The sequence below is a fragment of the Dromaius novaehollandiae genome, chromosome 7 (assembly GCF_036370855.1).
Source record: "Dromaius novaehollandiae isolate bDroNov1 chromosome 7, bDroNov1.hap1, whole genome shotgun sequence".
Lineage (NCBI taxonomy): Eukaryota > Metazoa > Chordata > Aves > Casuariiformes > Dromaiidae > Dromaius > Dromaius novaehollandiae.
The window spans coordinates 26,214,455-26,227,510 of record NC_088104.1 but is presented as its reverse complement, the minus strand read 5'-3'; positions in this window follow the sequence as shown (position 1 = coordinate 26,227,510).

Sequence of the window (13,056 nt, the reverse complement as noted above, 5' to 3'; positions counted from 1 at the left end):
TCCTTCTTGTCCTGGCTCATAAATTGGTGGTTTAGATTTATTTTCATAATAATCAACAGAATTGTATCATTGTAGATAATAGAGAATGAGAATCAAAGTTTGAATATTCACAGGAAATTCGGTTATGTACATATTCTTTTGCAAAATAGTAAACTGCTATTACCTTACATAGTTAAATTTTCAGCACATACATAAACAGATATGTTTCATCCACGCTTTCAGAGAGGGAGAAGTGGTGGATATTTTTAGTGTATTTTACTTCATTGGATTTGAATCGGGTCTTGTTCTTGTGAAATCTGGCTTGAATGCAAGGTAAAACATTGTTTGCTTTCTTTTTCGTCTTCCTGCCCTTAACTATTCCTTTGCAATGTGAAATCACTGCAGCCTATGCTTGATGCCTTCACCACAGTGGAATGCTTTTAAACTTAATGAAGAGTTGCAGTAAATCAGTATACTTCATTCTGCTTTCTATCATCAACACGTACATACTTTCTTAGGTATTAATCCCCTCAGAGATTATTAGAAGTCAATAAGACACATTAAAAATAATTATCATTAACTTCGAAAAGGATTGTACCTGGTATCATAGCTGGTAGCTATCTTGTCTCCAATGAAATGACATTTTCACATTATTGAGCTACGAATTCCTTGGAAGAAAATAAATCACTATATAGCTTATGGCACTTAGTCACAGCCTTGCTTTGGGATGCTAAAGTTAAGCAGGTGCATTTTGTTTTGTGCAGAATTGGGACCTTGAATTGATGATTTTTTTCAAGCGAAGACTTTATGTAATCCTGTGTTTGGTCAGCACCCACTTCAAAGCAGTCAGGTAATGCAGGATGCCATAAAAATCATAAAAATGTCATTTCAATTTTTGGGGGACTATTTCTTAGTTCTAGACATGAAAAAATATTTCTAAGATACTGTGGGTTTTTTTCCCCTTAGGTTAATGGTTCCTAACCTTTTACCCCAAAAGCTACTAGGCGATGCTGCACCCGTGTCAGGCTCCTGCCCCGCCCGGCCATGGGCCTTGCCACCACCACGCGCAGGCCACCGCCCTGCCCAGCCCCAGCCCCAGCCCCGTGCCCAAGCCCCTGCTCCCTCAGGGGTGGCGGGATGCGCCCTGGCTGCAAGAGCCCCCACCGATACCGGCCCCAGCCCCAGGGAGGCCCTGGCCCCCGGGGCGCCCTGACAGTCAGCGCTGCTCACGTTGTGAAGCACCCACAGCTGTACCCGACTGACCTGTTTGTAAGCAATTCTGTCTCAGCCTGCCTCCGTGGGCCGCTGCTTCTGGCCCTGCAGATCAGTTCGGGAAACATTGCTTCATAAAAGGGAGTTCCACATCTCATCTCATCGTGCACAAAATGATAAGTGTGAACAGTCTGAACCAAAACCCTGGTCTTTACTTCCCTGACCTTGGAGAACTGGTGATTCAAATCATAACTTTCCACCTCAGTCCTCCTTCTGTGGCTGTACAAAACCAAAACAAGAGACTCTGTCTCTTCCTAGCTGCAACCTTTGCAAAACCTGAAAGCTGGATCTGCCAGGAGCAGAGAGTTAGACAAGTGATTCTGCAATTATTGCTAACTTGTAAATTTGTAATTTTAGTCTTCTTGAAAAGATTTTGGTCACTTTATATTTGGGCAAACACTCAGTTCAGTTCCTTTATTATTGGAGTTTGGTTATCCTTTTTTTTTTTTTCCCCTACCAACACAGTTATATCCCAATGTAATATACTGTGCCTGAAACATGCCTTTTTAAAACACATCCCTGGGAGGGATGGGTAAGATGGGTTGTTTTGTTATCCCTCAGGTTTTGCAACCAAATAAATAAATAAATAAACAAAATAAATAAATAAGGGGTAAAATATTGGTAAAAGGAATACAAGAAGCCAAGCAACGACAGTGTGTTCATTATGCCTGAGAAATTTATTCAACTTATTTGCTTATGAAGTTGTTTCTAAGCAAGGTTATTAAGCTTATTAAGGAAGTTACTATGGAAACAGTGAAAAAGAGTTTCACAGATTCCTTGATTGCCCTTCTCAATTAGGCTTCATCATACTCTTTGTTGAAAAACAAGCTATGCAGTTTCTACAAATGAAGAAGTCTGTGTCCAACAGGTGTTTAAGATGATAAATAACTTCTTGACAACTTAGGGTGTGTTAGAAGTCCATGTAATGGTCTATGTTCCAGCAGGATGCAACATATTTTATGATTCTTTTTGGTCTAGAAACAAGTTTAAATGCCACCTTTACCAGTGAATTTAGTATTCAGTTTTTCTGTCTTTGAGCGCTGAGTCGTGAACCTGTCATACAGAGGCACCCGACTGATAGGCAGGCTAAGACAGAAAATATCTTAACGAACCTTGAATTAAAAGCAATTTTTAAAGAATAATAAAGTCTTTAAAAAGCTTAAGAAAAACTTATTTTATGTAGGTTATGAACATGTCCCTTAGGATGACAGTGGAAGGATGTCCACAGGACACTTTCCACCTGCGAAATGGGGTGACTCTCTGAGCAGATGCTGCAGGAGTTCAGCTAATGTCCAGACCCTGCTACGCTTTCCTCACTGGAGGCAGATGCACTTGAGAGCAGACCAGATTAAGGCATGAGTCAGTAACGTTGTCCTCTGGCTCTCAGAGTCAGGTGGTGACCCTAGAATTTAAGTTAATTAGAAACAACTCTTTCTAGCTCTCCTGGTTAAGAAGAAAATGCTCAACAGTAACCAATAAATTATTTGTTTGAGTGATAACACAGCCTCTACTGAAAATCACCGTTCATTCCTATATTCATAACCTGAGCAGATTTAGCTCCTCCTTTTGTGGAAAGGAGGCACAGCTCTATGGCATGCGGGAATGGCTCTTCTTCAGCATAGTTTGGAGGCAGTTTGTGCAATTAATTTTTTTGGCCTGATACAGTTCCCTACAGTGGCTCTGGGCTGATGTGGCGTGAGGACAGTCAATCAGTGGAACAGACTGCCTACAGACTGTGCAGTCTCCACCCTTGGAAGTTTTCAAGACCAGAAGCAAAAAGCAGCAGTATGTTGGATTAGACATGCAATGTTGTAGGTTTTTCCCCACCCATAGGTGCTACCTGTATTTGTAGAAGTTGTGCCTGTCCCACTCAGGTCTCGCAGGATCCGCCTTCACGGGAATGTTACTCCCTCAAAACCTCATTCCAGTCAAACCTTATGAAGAGTGGTACCCGCATAGGTTCCCTGCACGTAAAATGAAAGTCTAAAAACCAAAGCTTTTGTTTATGCATATACAGGAGCAGGTGCTGAATCCTAAACCAATTGGATCTGTGCTACAGTAGTTTCGAAACTTCTTGACAGGCTGATGTTGCTTTAACAATGACTGTGAGGAACATCATCTGCCCTTTGTAGTAGACTGGAACTGAGAGCACTTTTTGATGTCAAAAACACTCAAGGAAAACCCTCCCCTAATAGTTTGAGCTTTGGAATGTCTTCCTACTAATCTTTCTTTTGCAGACATATAATCTAATGCATAGGCTAAAAGGTTTCCAGTCGTCTCTGCTATTAATATATGACATCTGTACTTTATGCTTTGCCTCAGGCTTAACCAATTTTCTCTAAAATACATCCAAGGCAGATAGCCAACTTCTAAGTTCATTTTGGGGTGAGAAGGTTTACACTTTATATATGCTAACTTAAAGAGACACTGGTTACCTAGAAGTTTTATAATTGGAGCTTGACTTTCTTTTTGTGGACACAGAACCAGATCAATTTATTGGCTCACTGCTGAGTTTTCACACTGAAATACTTAAGTTGCTTGTTTATAGAACAGAACTTTGTGTAAATTCATCAATTTACATTGAAACATGGGAGTTTGCCACTAGCTTGCGAATTTTTTTTTGTACAAAGATAGCTGTGTATCTAACTGCTGACTATACCGAACAATTGCATTATTGAAATGCTTAAATTGCTCCTAAAGGCCTATTTTAGTCTGATAAAAATTATAAATGAATAAATTAAACTGTGTTTCAATATTCAGCATTTTACTACTGCTGATAATTTAGGAGTTGATTTCCTTTGCCTATTTTATTAATGTATTTATAGTACACAAGGAATATGCAGAGGTTTAATTACTTTTTATTTCCAGTGCTTTGAGAAATTAAAATTCTGCACTGGACCAAATTCTGTTCTCAGAACAGGATATAGTTTGAGACTTATCCTCGTCAGTGACTGCAGGAAAAAGGCCTACTATGTTGGTCTTTTTTCTTATTTTGCTTTATTTTTTTTTTAAAGAAACTGAATTGAAAAATTTTAACTATTAAGTAATCCTTCAGGGTGTCTAACAGGATCTAAACAGCCTTTTTGCGGAATACAGATAAGCAAGAATATCTTGAAAATTTATTAGGTATAGATGCTCTTTTAGACAGGTGCAAAAAAGACAGAACTAAAAAAGAAACAGTCAATTTGTCAAAACCAGCCTTGTTTGAAATATATGCAACACAAACTGCGGAAACTTCTTGTGTTATAGAGGAGAATAAGTGCTGAGCAGGAAAGGTTAGCTCTTCTCACCGACATCATTTAAACCCATCTTTTATAGTGCCATAGGTACACGCTTTACACACTTTACAGGGTTATAAAAAGTCAAGGTACTTACCCTGGTGGGTTTACAACTCACAACCATGTGTTTAAGTGCTTTGATGGATCAGGCCCTTAATAAGAACAAACTCACAGTGAGACGAAGTAAGAAAATGGTATCCAGGGAGGACTGATGGGAGGTTATTAAATGGGAAGCAATGACATTGTATATATACCCTGAATGAGAGGGGTATATACCTAGAGGCTCACACCTGGGGGATGGCCCTGCTTAGACATGGCGTATTCTAGGTTCTCCAGACACATGTTTTTTTCTTTCAAGTATCCTTTTGCTATTGAACAGTGCCAGGCTTCTTGGAAGAAGCATGCATCAAAATGTAAGGGAAAAAAGAAGTTTGTGCTGTGAACAGAGAAATATCCGGCTCAAGGAGAAGGTTAAACACTACTGAGACAGGAAAACTAGACTTAGCTGAAAAAGAAAAAGGCCCCTAAAATGACACATTTAGTGCTTTTGCAGATATCAGAGGACAGTATAGCTTCTCTTTGTGGAGCAGACTGTAAAATTGAAAATATTGTTTTTATACACTTTGCAAAAGGAAAAAAGCTGGTGATTTTTCCCTGTGCTTCCACACATAGTAATACACTTTTCAGCAAATGGTCTTCAAATTCGTTTTTCAGCCAAGCAAAATAAAAGAACAAATGCAAGAGTGAGAAGGAAAGTTAATAATCACTGAAAAAGACAGGCCTCTTGTGTGCCGTCAGTGCCATACCACGAGCAGCGCTCTGCCCAGCCCTTCTCTGCACTGGGGGGAAATAACGTTCCACACAAGAAATGGGCTTTTCAAGGATGTGCTCTTAAACCAGACTTGTGTGTCTCTCATCTCATTCTTCTTAAACCAAAACAGTTATGTCAAATGGATCTGTTTCCTGCTAAAATTCACTATTTGGCAATGAACAGTAAAGACACTAACATTTGGGGGAAATTATTTTGCGACTGTTTTCTCCAGCTGGCAGTTAATCTCCTTGAGCTTTCTCGGATAACACCTTGAGAACAGTAGGAATGTCATTTTTTATAATATAGGTGTATAATACAATGGGACTGATCTGTGATGGAGATTTCCGCATGCTGCCTAGTACAAAAATACATCAAAGTGAGGAATAAAAGTGACTACTAGCCTTGCTATATAGCTCAAGTCCGTTTGCAAAGTTTTCTTCAGGCATCCAAAACCTACGTTTGACCAGTTCTTTATGGTGTCACCCACATGAGAGCTGAGAATCCAGGTCTGTTGGAACAGCCTCTTCAAATAAATTATGGAAAAGAATGAAAGTAGGAAAAATAGCATAATCAAATCATGTGCACTGTATGTCATACTGCCAGAACAAAAAGTGCTATCAATCGCACAGAAAGTGAAGGACAGATATGTGTATTGGACTTTATCACAAATCTGAGTCTGCCTACAGAGCCATTAACCAATTTACTAGTTCAAACCCTACCTGCTGAAGGAAGCCTTAGTACAAAGCAAACTAATACCCAAATCCTTGGGCAGTAAGTTACAGAGGGGTAACTACCTCTTAATGGCAGCAGAGATCTGGTATCTAGATTTTTAAAGTTTTGATTTAAAGTAAAGATCTTGATTTAAAGTAAAGATCTAGGAAGCACAGGAGAATAAAATGGTGAAGTAGCCAACTTACCCCTTCCTCCTGAAAGTTCTTGCTTTTGCATGTACCTGATTTTCTGTAAAGTGGGGAAATCATATTTGTCTCAACTATTCACAACTTTGAAAGCATATTAGCTAACACCAATGCAATTCAGAGACTGTAATGGCCCTAACACAAGCAATAAAGATCATTCATTCATGACTAGCATTTTTGGATCTCCAAACCTAGCAGCTTACCAAGAAGCTGGCCAGTTACATGGAAACTAAGAGCAGAAGAAAAGCTTAATGTGTTATCTGATAGGCAGCCCAGGATATTGCTGAACCTCCTGGAGCATGTCAGAGTGAGTTGTGCCCAGGAGATCAGGGAACAAGGAAATCCTGTTCCTCGTTCTTTCCTAGCCGTAATCTTGCAACATGTGTGGGCTGGTCTTTCACCAGGGCAGGTCTAAACACCCAAACCATTGCCTTTCAGAATTTAAGATGTGTTAGCAACATCAGCCAGTGTTTCAGTAACATTCTTCCCATTAAATTAACATATAGCTCATAAAGGCGATAATGAAATATCCTTTGATAGGCATAGTCAGAGAAAAATGGTGTAAATTCAGCTTTTCTGCATAGTTGTGCAGGTTTGCATGGACACAAATGACAGCGGCGCTCAGGCCGGGTTAGTAATGTTGTTCACACTGAACTGTGCTGCACACAAGATGACACAGCTTTCAACCTGCGGCAACCCTGCAGGGGTTTCAAACATGAGAGTAAGTTACACAAACAATGAAAGAGGTAGTAAATACTAGGAAAACACCACTATCAGAGGAACACAAAATAAAGCAAAGTCTCCCAGATGTTGCAGCATAATCTGTAGACCCAAATTCAGCACTGGTAACTCACAGAGCTCTGTAGGAGGGTTCATTCATTGTATGTGTTTGATTATTACAGATCTGTAACTCTCAGTTTTCACATCAGCTGACTGACAGATTGATGTTAATTGTTGGTTAATTTGTTTACTGTAATTCCAATATATAGTTAACGTTTGTCTAAAGTTTAACCCCCTGTATCATATAGGCAAAATAGCCACAAAGCTTCCTGCTAGAGAGCACGATCCGTTTCAAGTGCCTTTGCAAGAGATATTCATGAAAATCCCTTGGCTGTCTAGTTCCCGGTCTTTGACAGCCCCTTAGCACTCATGTCCTTTCTCAGTTGCATCTCTGTGCCAGACCAGTTAACGTTGTCCTAGCCAGTTTTCAGGTAGTTGATTCCAAGATTTGACATTCCCCCATCCCTTGCAGAAGGGCCTGAGAAGCCTAATACTTCCAGCATACTCATGAAATGACAGAGAAAGGCTTTCAGGTGATTCTTATTGCAAAGAAAGCTGCAGAATTTCACAGAAGTGGGCAATTTAACTAAATTAAAATAAAAGATCTTTTATGAATGATATCCAGTAGAGGAAATTCACATGGTGAATGGAAAGCAGAAAGAAAGCAGATTTAATATCTCTTTGCCAGCAGAGCACTGTAACTTCAAACCTTAATTAAACTAAATGCATGACTGAATTAAATATATTGTTCTGAATGATCCTCCAGGTCAATGAAATTATTAACTGATTGATCTGCAAAGTAGGACAGGTGATGAATCAACCCAAATTTACTCAGTTTCCACCCCTGCCCTCAGTGTAATTTGTTCTATACAAACTGAGTAAGCAGATAAAACTGGATAAGTCATTGAACTGGTAGTCTGCAAAAGTGTTCCTTCTGTATACGCTAATACAGCCTAGGAGTCTATCAGATTGACATCAGGGCCTTTTTTATTTATATTTTGGGGATATTGGTGTGGAGGAAAATGACTGCAAGAAAGTAAGTAGAACCCAGAAGCTTTTATTCAGGTTATCTAATCCATTAACTGCAAAGAAGGAGATGGTAACAGGGCAAATATTCTGGATTTCAGCATACCACAGATTAGTAGCCAATACAGTCAATCACTATTCAGAGCTTCAGAAGCTTTTTCAGAGGATCAAATATTGCATGACCATAGTTTTCACTGAATCGAGCCAAAAAGAAACCCAAACAAACCCCCAAACCAAGTAATGCTAAACACTCTGAAAAAGATAAGAGACACAAAGGAAACCTAAATCTATATTTGCAGTATTTCCATTGCTTTTGTGCTAGCCGCAATTACGTTTCTGTAATCAAATAAAAGGTGAGAGAAAACATATAGCAACACCTGATGCCATAACTAATGGATGAGTGGCTGTCTGAAACAGTGAAAAACAGTTAACAAACAGGCCAGTTTTGTGAAATGTAGTCCTGTAATGCTGCCAAAGTCAACGTCTGCCTAGATTATCTGTGTTGTAAGGGGTGGCCATGTAAACTCAGGCCACCTGCTTAAAAATATTCAGATGATTTAGACCATAAATAAGCATCCTTTGATCACTTACTCCTCGGCTTGCTTGGTCTCTGAGCCTGTTGAATTTCAAAAGCTGAGTAGGGACTGCAAGATGAAAGAACTTTTAAGTAAGTCACAGCCCAGAAATAATGGCTTTTGAGAGTTTGTTTTCCCTTGTGAATTGACACAAAATGACAACTAATTAGGAAGAATTGTAGAATGCCACTAGTGGTACCATCTTCTAGATTGAGGTTTAAGACCACGGGGGTCACTAATGATCTCAGATTTATTTTCAAAATGACAAAGTGGTTTAAGAACCTTGTGTTCTATTTTCAAAAGTGACTCTGTCCCATAATGAGGTTTAGGTTCCTAGATCTCTCTTGAAAACCTGTCTGCACACTTTGCTGCATTTTCAGGTTCATAAACGTAGGTTTCATATCTTTAAAGCGAAGGGAATTAGGTGCCAAAATGCCTTTAGATATTTTTCCCTACTTCACATTCGAGAATAGAAATTTAAGTCGCTTCTTTTTTAAGAATTTTCCCTCACATGTCACATCACATAAGCTGTGGGTTCTAATGGGGTTTATTTACAATTAAATCTAGCTGAATAGTAAAACCATCATGAACACTCAGTGGAATTTCTTGGGTGCATTAACACAGCTGAACAAGCTCATTTTCAAGTTTTACCTTCTACAGATTCTACTTTGCAGGAAAACTCAACAAAGAAACATGCATTAAGTTCTTATTGTAAAATAATCAGTCACATTTATTTGCACGGAAAAATTTATTTTAATAATACTGCTTGTCTACTGAGGCAGAAGATGCTATATCTATATAGTACATTGAACATAAGTCCATGCTAGATGAAAATCGGTGCTCAGCTATTAGCTTTTTGTGATAAATCTGGCATAGCCCAGGGCAAAACAGAACTCCCATCACTTCTTGGTGACACGAAAAGCCTGCTTGTGCTTGTGGTGGAAACAAGATAGCCTTGGCCATGAATCTGCCTGCCTGGCAGAGCCCTCCTTCCCATGCCCTGCAGTGCACTGTGTGCCAGAGGCTGAGCAATTAAATAATCTGGGCTTCCCAGGAACAGAACCAGAGGACAGGAGCTGCAAGAGCGGCTGAACTGCAGACGCTGAGCGGACGTCAGCCACGGGGCGAGGACCAGGGAGCGTGCTGCTCGCTGGCACGTGAGCCTCCACGCCAGGGAGGCCCTGCAAACACTGCTTTTGCGAGACCTGCCTGTGGAAACCACCTGGATTGATCTTTGAGTACTGAATGCTCAGCCATATTCCTAACAGCATTTACATGTATGAAATATGTGATGGAGAATTTAGAAATAAAACAAAACTGAAAATGTGCTTGGCCCCTGGAAAACTAGTTTGCCCATTGAAAAAGGGCTTAAAAGTCTGTGCAGTCTTACCTCTTGCTCTGCTTAAGATTCAGGTTGAGTATAGTAAGTATAACTTACAGCGAATTCTAATTCTCTGCTTCTGTTCTGTTAGATCATAACCTTTCATATGTTTCTTGAAGGTAGTGTGTTCAGCAGTTATTTTAGAAACAAAATAGAAAAAGTGTGCTGTTTTTTCTGGGCTACTCATGAAAACCGATCTCACACTAGTAAGGGTTTCAGAAACTGGTCCTGCTCCTTGGTGTGTGGACATAAACTGCCTCTTGGTGAATAGGGCTGTGTGACATTTAGTTAAATGAGACTGATTACATTAGATTATACAGATCCAATTAAATCATCTGTTATTCTGAAAGCACTGAATTCACACTGTTCATTAAGAATGTGAAAAACTGATGTTATATCTGCCTTCCTTTAAAACTTGCACTGTTACAGTCTGCCAGGACTTGAGCTGTGCCATAGTACATTGGTTTGGATTCCACGAAACAGAAAAACTCATCTCTATCTTCTCTGTTCTTCTGTAAAGATTGTAAGCCCTTTCCCAGCATCGTTGCAAAGCCAGAAGGCTGAGGAGGCATTCTCATTTTGCTGGCATTCTTAGCTACCATCCCTCTTTGCATCTGCAAGGAGGTATTTCCAAGGAAAACTCTTGTTCCAACGATCAGCAGATACCATGTTTTAGAAACTGGAAATTACCCCCTTAATTGGTCTCCCATTCCAGCCCAGTCTGCTTTGATCAGTCCCCCAGAATACCAGTGTGGGGACCAAAGGAGCAAACAGTTGTCATTTACTCAGCAGTACATCATCCTTGGTACAACTGATGATACCAAGGCAAACCGAAGCCTATAAAGCCACACAAGGGTAGAATGGGGAAGAGACTGTGGCTTAACTCCTGCAGCAAACTGACCAGAATCAGAAAGTGCTTCCCTGGGTGGATCTTGGATTGTTCTTCAGCCATGCAACTATACGAGAGATACCAATTATTACAAAGAAAATATGATTTTTGTCCAGTCTAAAATCATCTCTGTTCAGTAGGCAATTCTTTCTTCCATGGGCCAAAATCATCCACAGTGGAATTTTGTTAGTTATTTAAAGGAAAAATATCTCTTCTGCTTACCTTTCAGAGTCATATAACTGATCCTTCATAGACATGTCATAGATAATATGCTTTTTTCTACTGTATATAGTTTTGTAATGGTACAATCAGTGTGTGCTCAGAGGCATAATCTGAATCTTAGAAATAAGTGTTTATTTATATTGTAGGTAAAATAATTGCTGGTGTCTTGATAAGGAAGATGATTTTAGCTATGATTGAGCATACTACTGATAGCTCTTTATTAAGCAATAACACAGCACACTAATCCCTCTTTAATCTTGGGTAAACTCTACACTTATTTTCCTGGTGATGGTAACAATCATCTTGAGCTCTTGTGGCATTTTGTTATCATACTGCAAATAGGAAACTAATTAACTCTTTGCTTTGATGGTAGTAGTTAAGTCTGTACTATTAATTTAAACCTTACTGACTGTGGATTGCCACACGCAGTTAGCTTTAAGATGCATGTTGCATGAGGCTCCAAGAAGTACATAGGCTAAGAGTTCCCTCAGTATTTGCAGCTTTAATGCAGTCAATGAAAATGTGATCAAAGGATAAATCATATTTGTGCTTTTTTGTTTTGTTTGCTTTTCTAGGAAAGCAATGCAACAGCTTGAATTTATGAATTAGATGATCTTTCTAGGGATTAGTTAACTTAGGGTCTTGAAATTGCATCTTGAATACAAATTATTAATCTATCTATATTTTCTTCTTTTTTTTTAAACCCATATTCTTAGAAAAAATGCGCAGTATGGTAAAATGGAACCCTGATGTTCAGAGCCCTGATGTATATCAACTCTTACTGCCTTTTCATATAACGTGAAGTGCAGCAATCATTCTATGGTGTCAAAAACTGTTTGGGCTGTAAGACAGATGGGACTTTCAAAATGAAATGTACCTATGACTGTTTGCTACTATATATATAAAACGTCTCATTTAGTCTCATCTGTGATTTTCCAAGAGGAAAATGTTACCACAAGTAATTTATCTCAGTCCTACAGGTTCGGATCATTGAATGACCACCTCCAAACAGGTCTAACAATTGAGTTTCTATTTTTGAATTAAACTTGGGCTTTTTTTCTGATTTATCATGAACACTTTCATGCTTCTGCTTTTAAAAACAAATACACAAATGTTTAAATTAACTATGTCATAACACAGAAACAAATATATTCACTTTCAGGTTTTGGTTTTTTTCAAAGGTTAGTTTAGCAAGGTATATAGGTAACTTTAAACCTTTAAGTCGAGTTCATCGATGTACTTACATAGGGCATATATTAAATTGCAAGAATATATATTTCAATACATAAAAAAACAAGAATGCCTTTGGTCAATAGGATAGATGGATGACTATCCTTTTAGGTAACTGGTTGAAGCTCAGAGAAGTAAGGAAAGGAAGACAAGGGTTGTTGTGTTTGAGGTCAGTCTGATATTTTTTCAGAGCTGTTTCTTACCATCTTGGACTCTGGCTCTGGAGAATATTCACCTGTGGAATGAAGCTTCTGTATCCCTTGAAAGAGCAGCCTCAGCAGTCAGCTTTGCAGTTAATTCTCTTTTCAAGGGTGATGAGCAAAGGAGTTTTATACCTACAACATTGAAATTGGACATTCACTCATAAAAGAAGAAAATGGATTAAATATTTTTGTGATAATGAGGGCTAGATGACACTGAATAAATATTAAAGCTATAATTTTGTTTTCATTTAAGCAGAGGCTATTTTATCTTAGAGTTAAATTCTCATTCTGAGTACTGGTCAGTTGAACCATTCACTTACTGAGCTTCTGCAAAATGCAGGGACGCTCTTCTAGAGGGCACGGCTGCAGTGTCCAGCTCTTAGGCACCTCAGACACAGGAGTCTTAAAAAGCAAACAGAATACTGGAGGCCTATAAATAATATAAGGACTTGCAGCACGTTCCCTATATTATAGTTTGTATGAAAATTCCTGT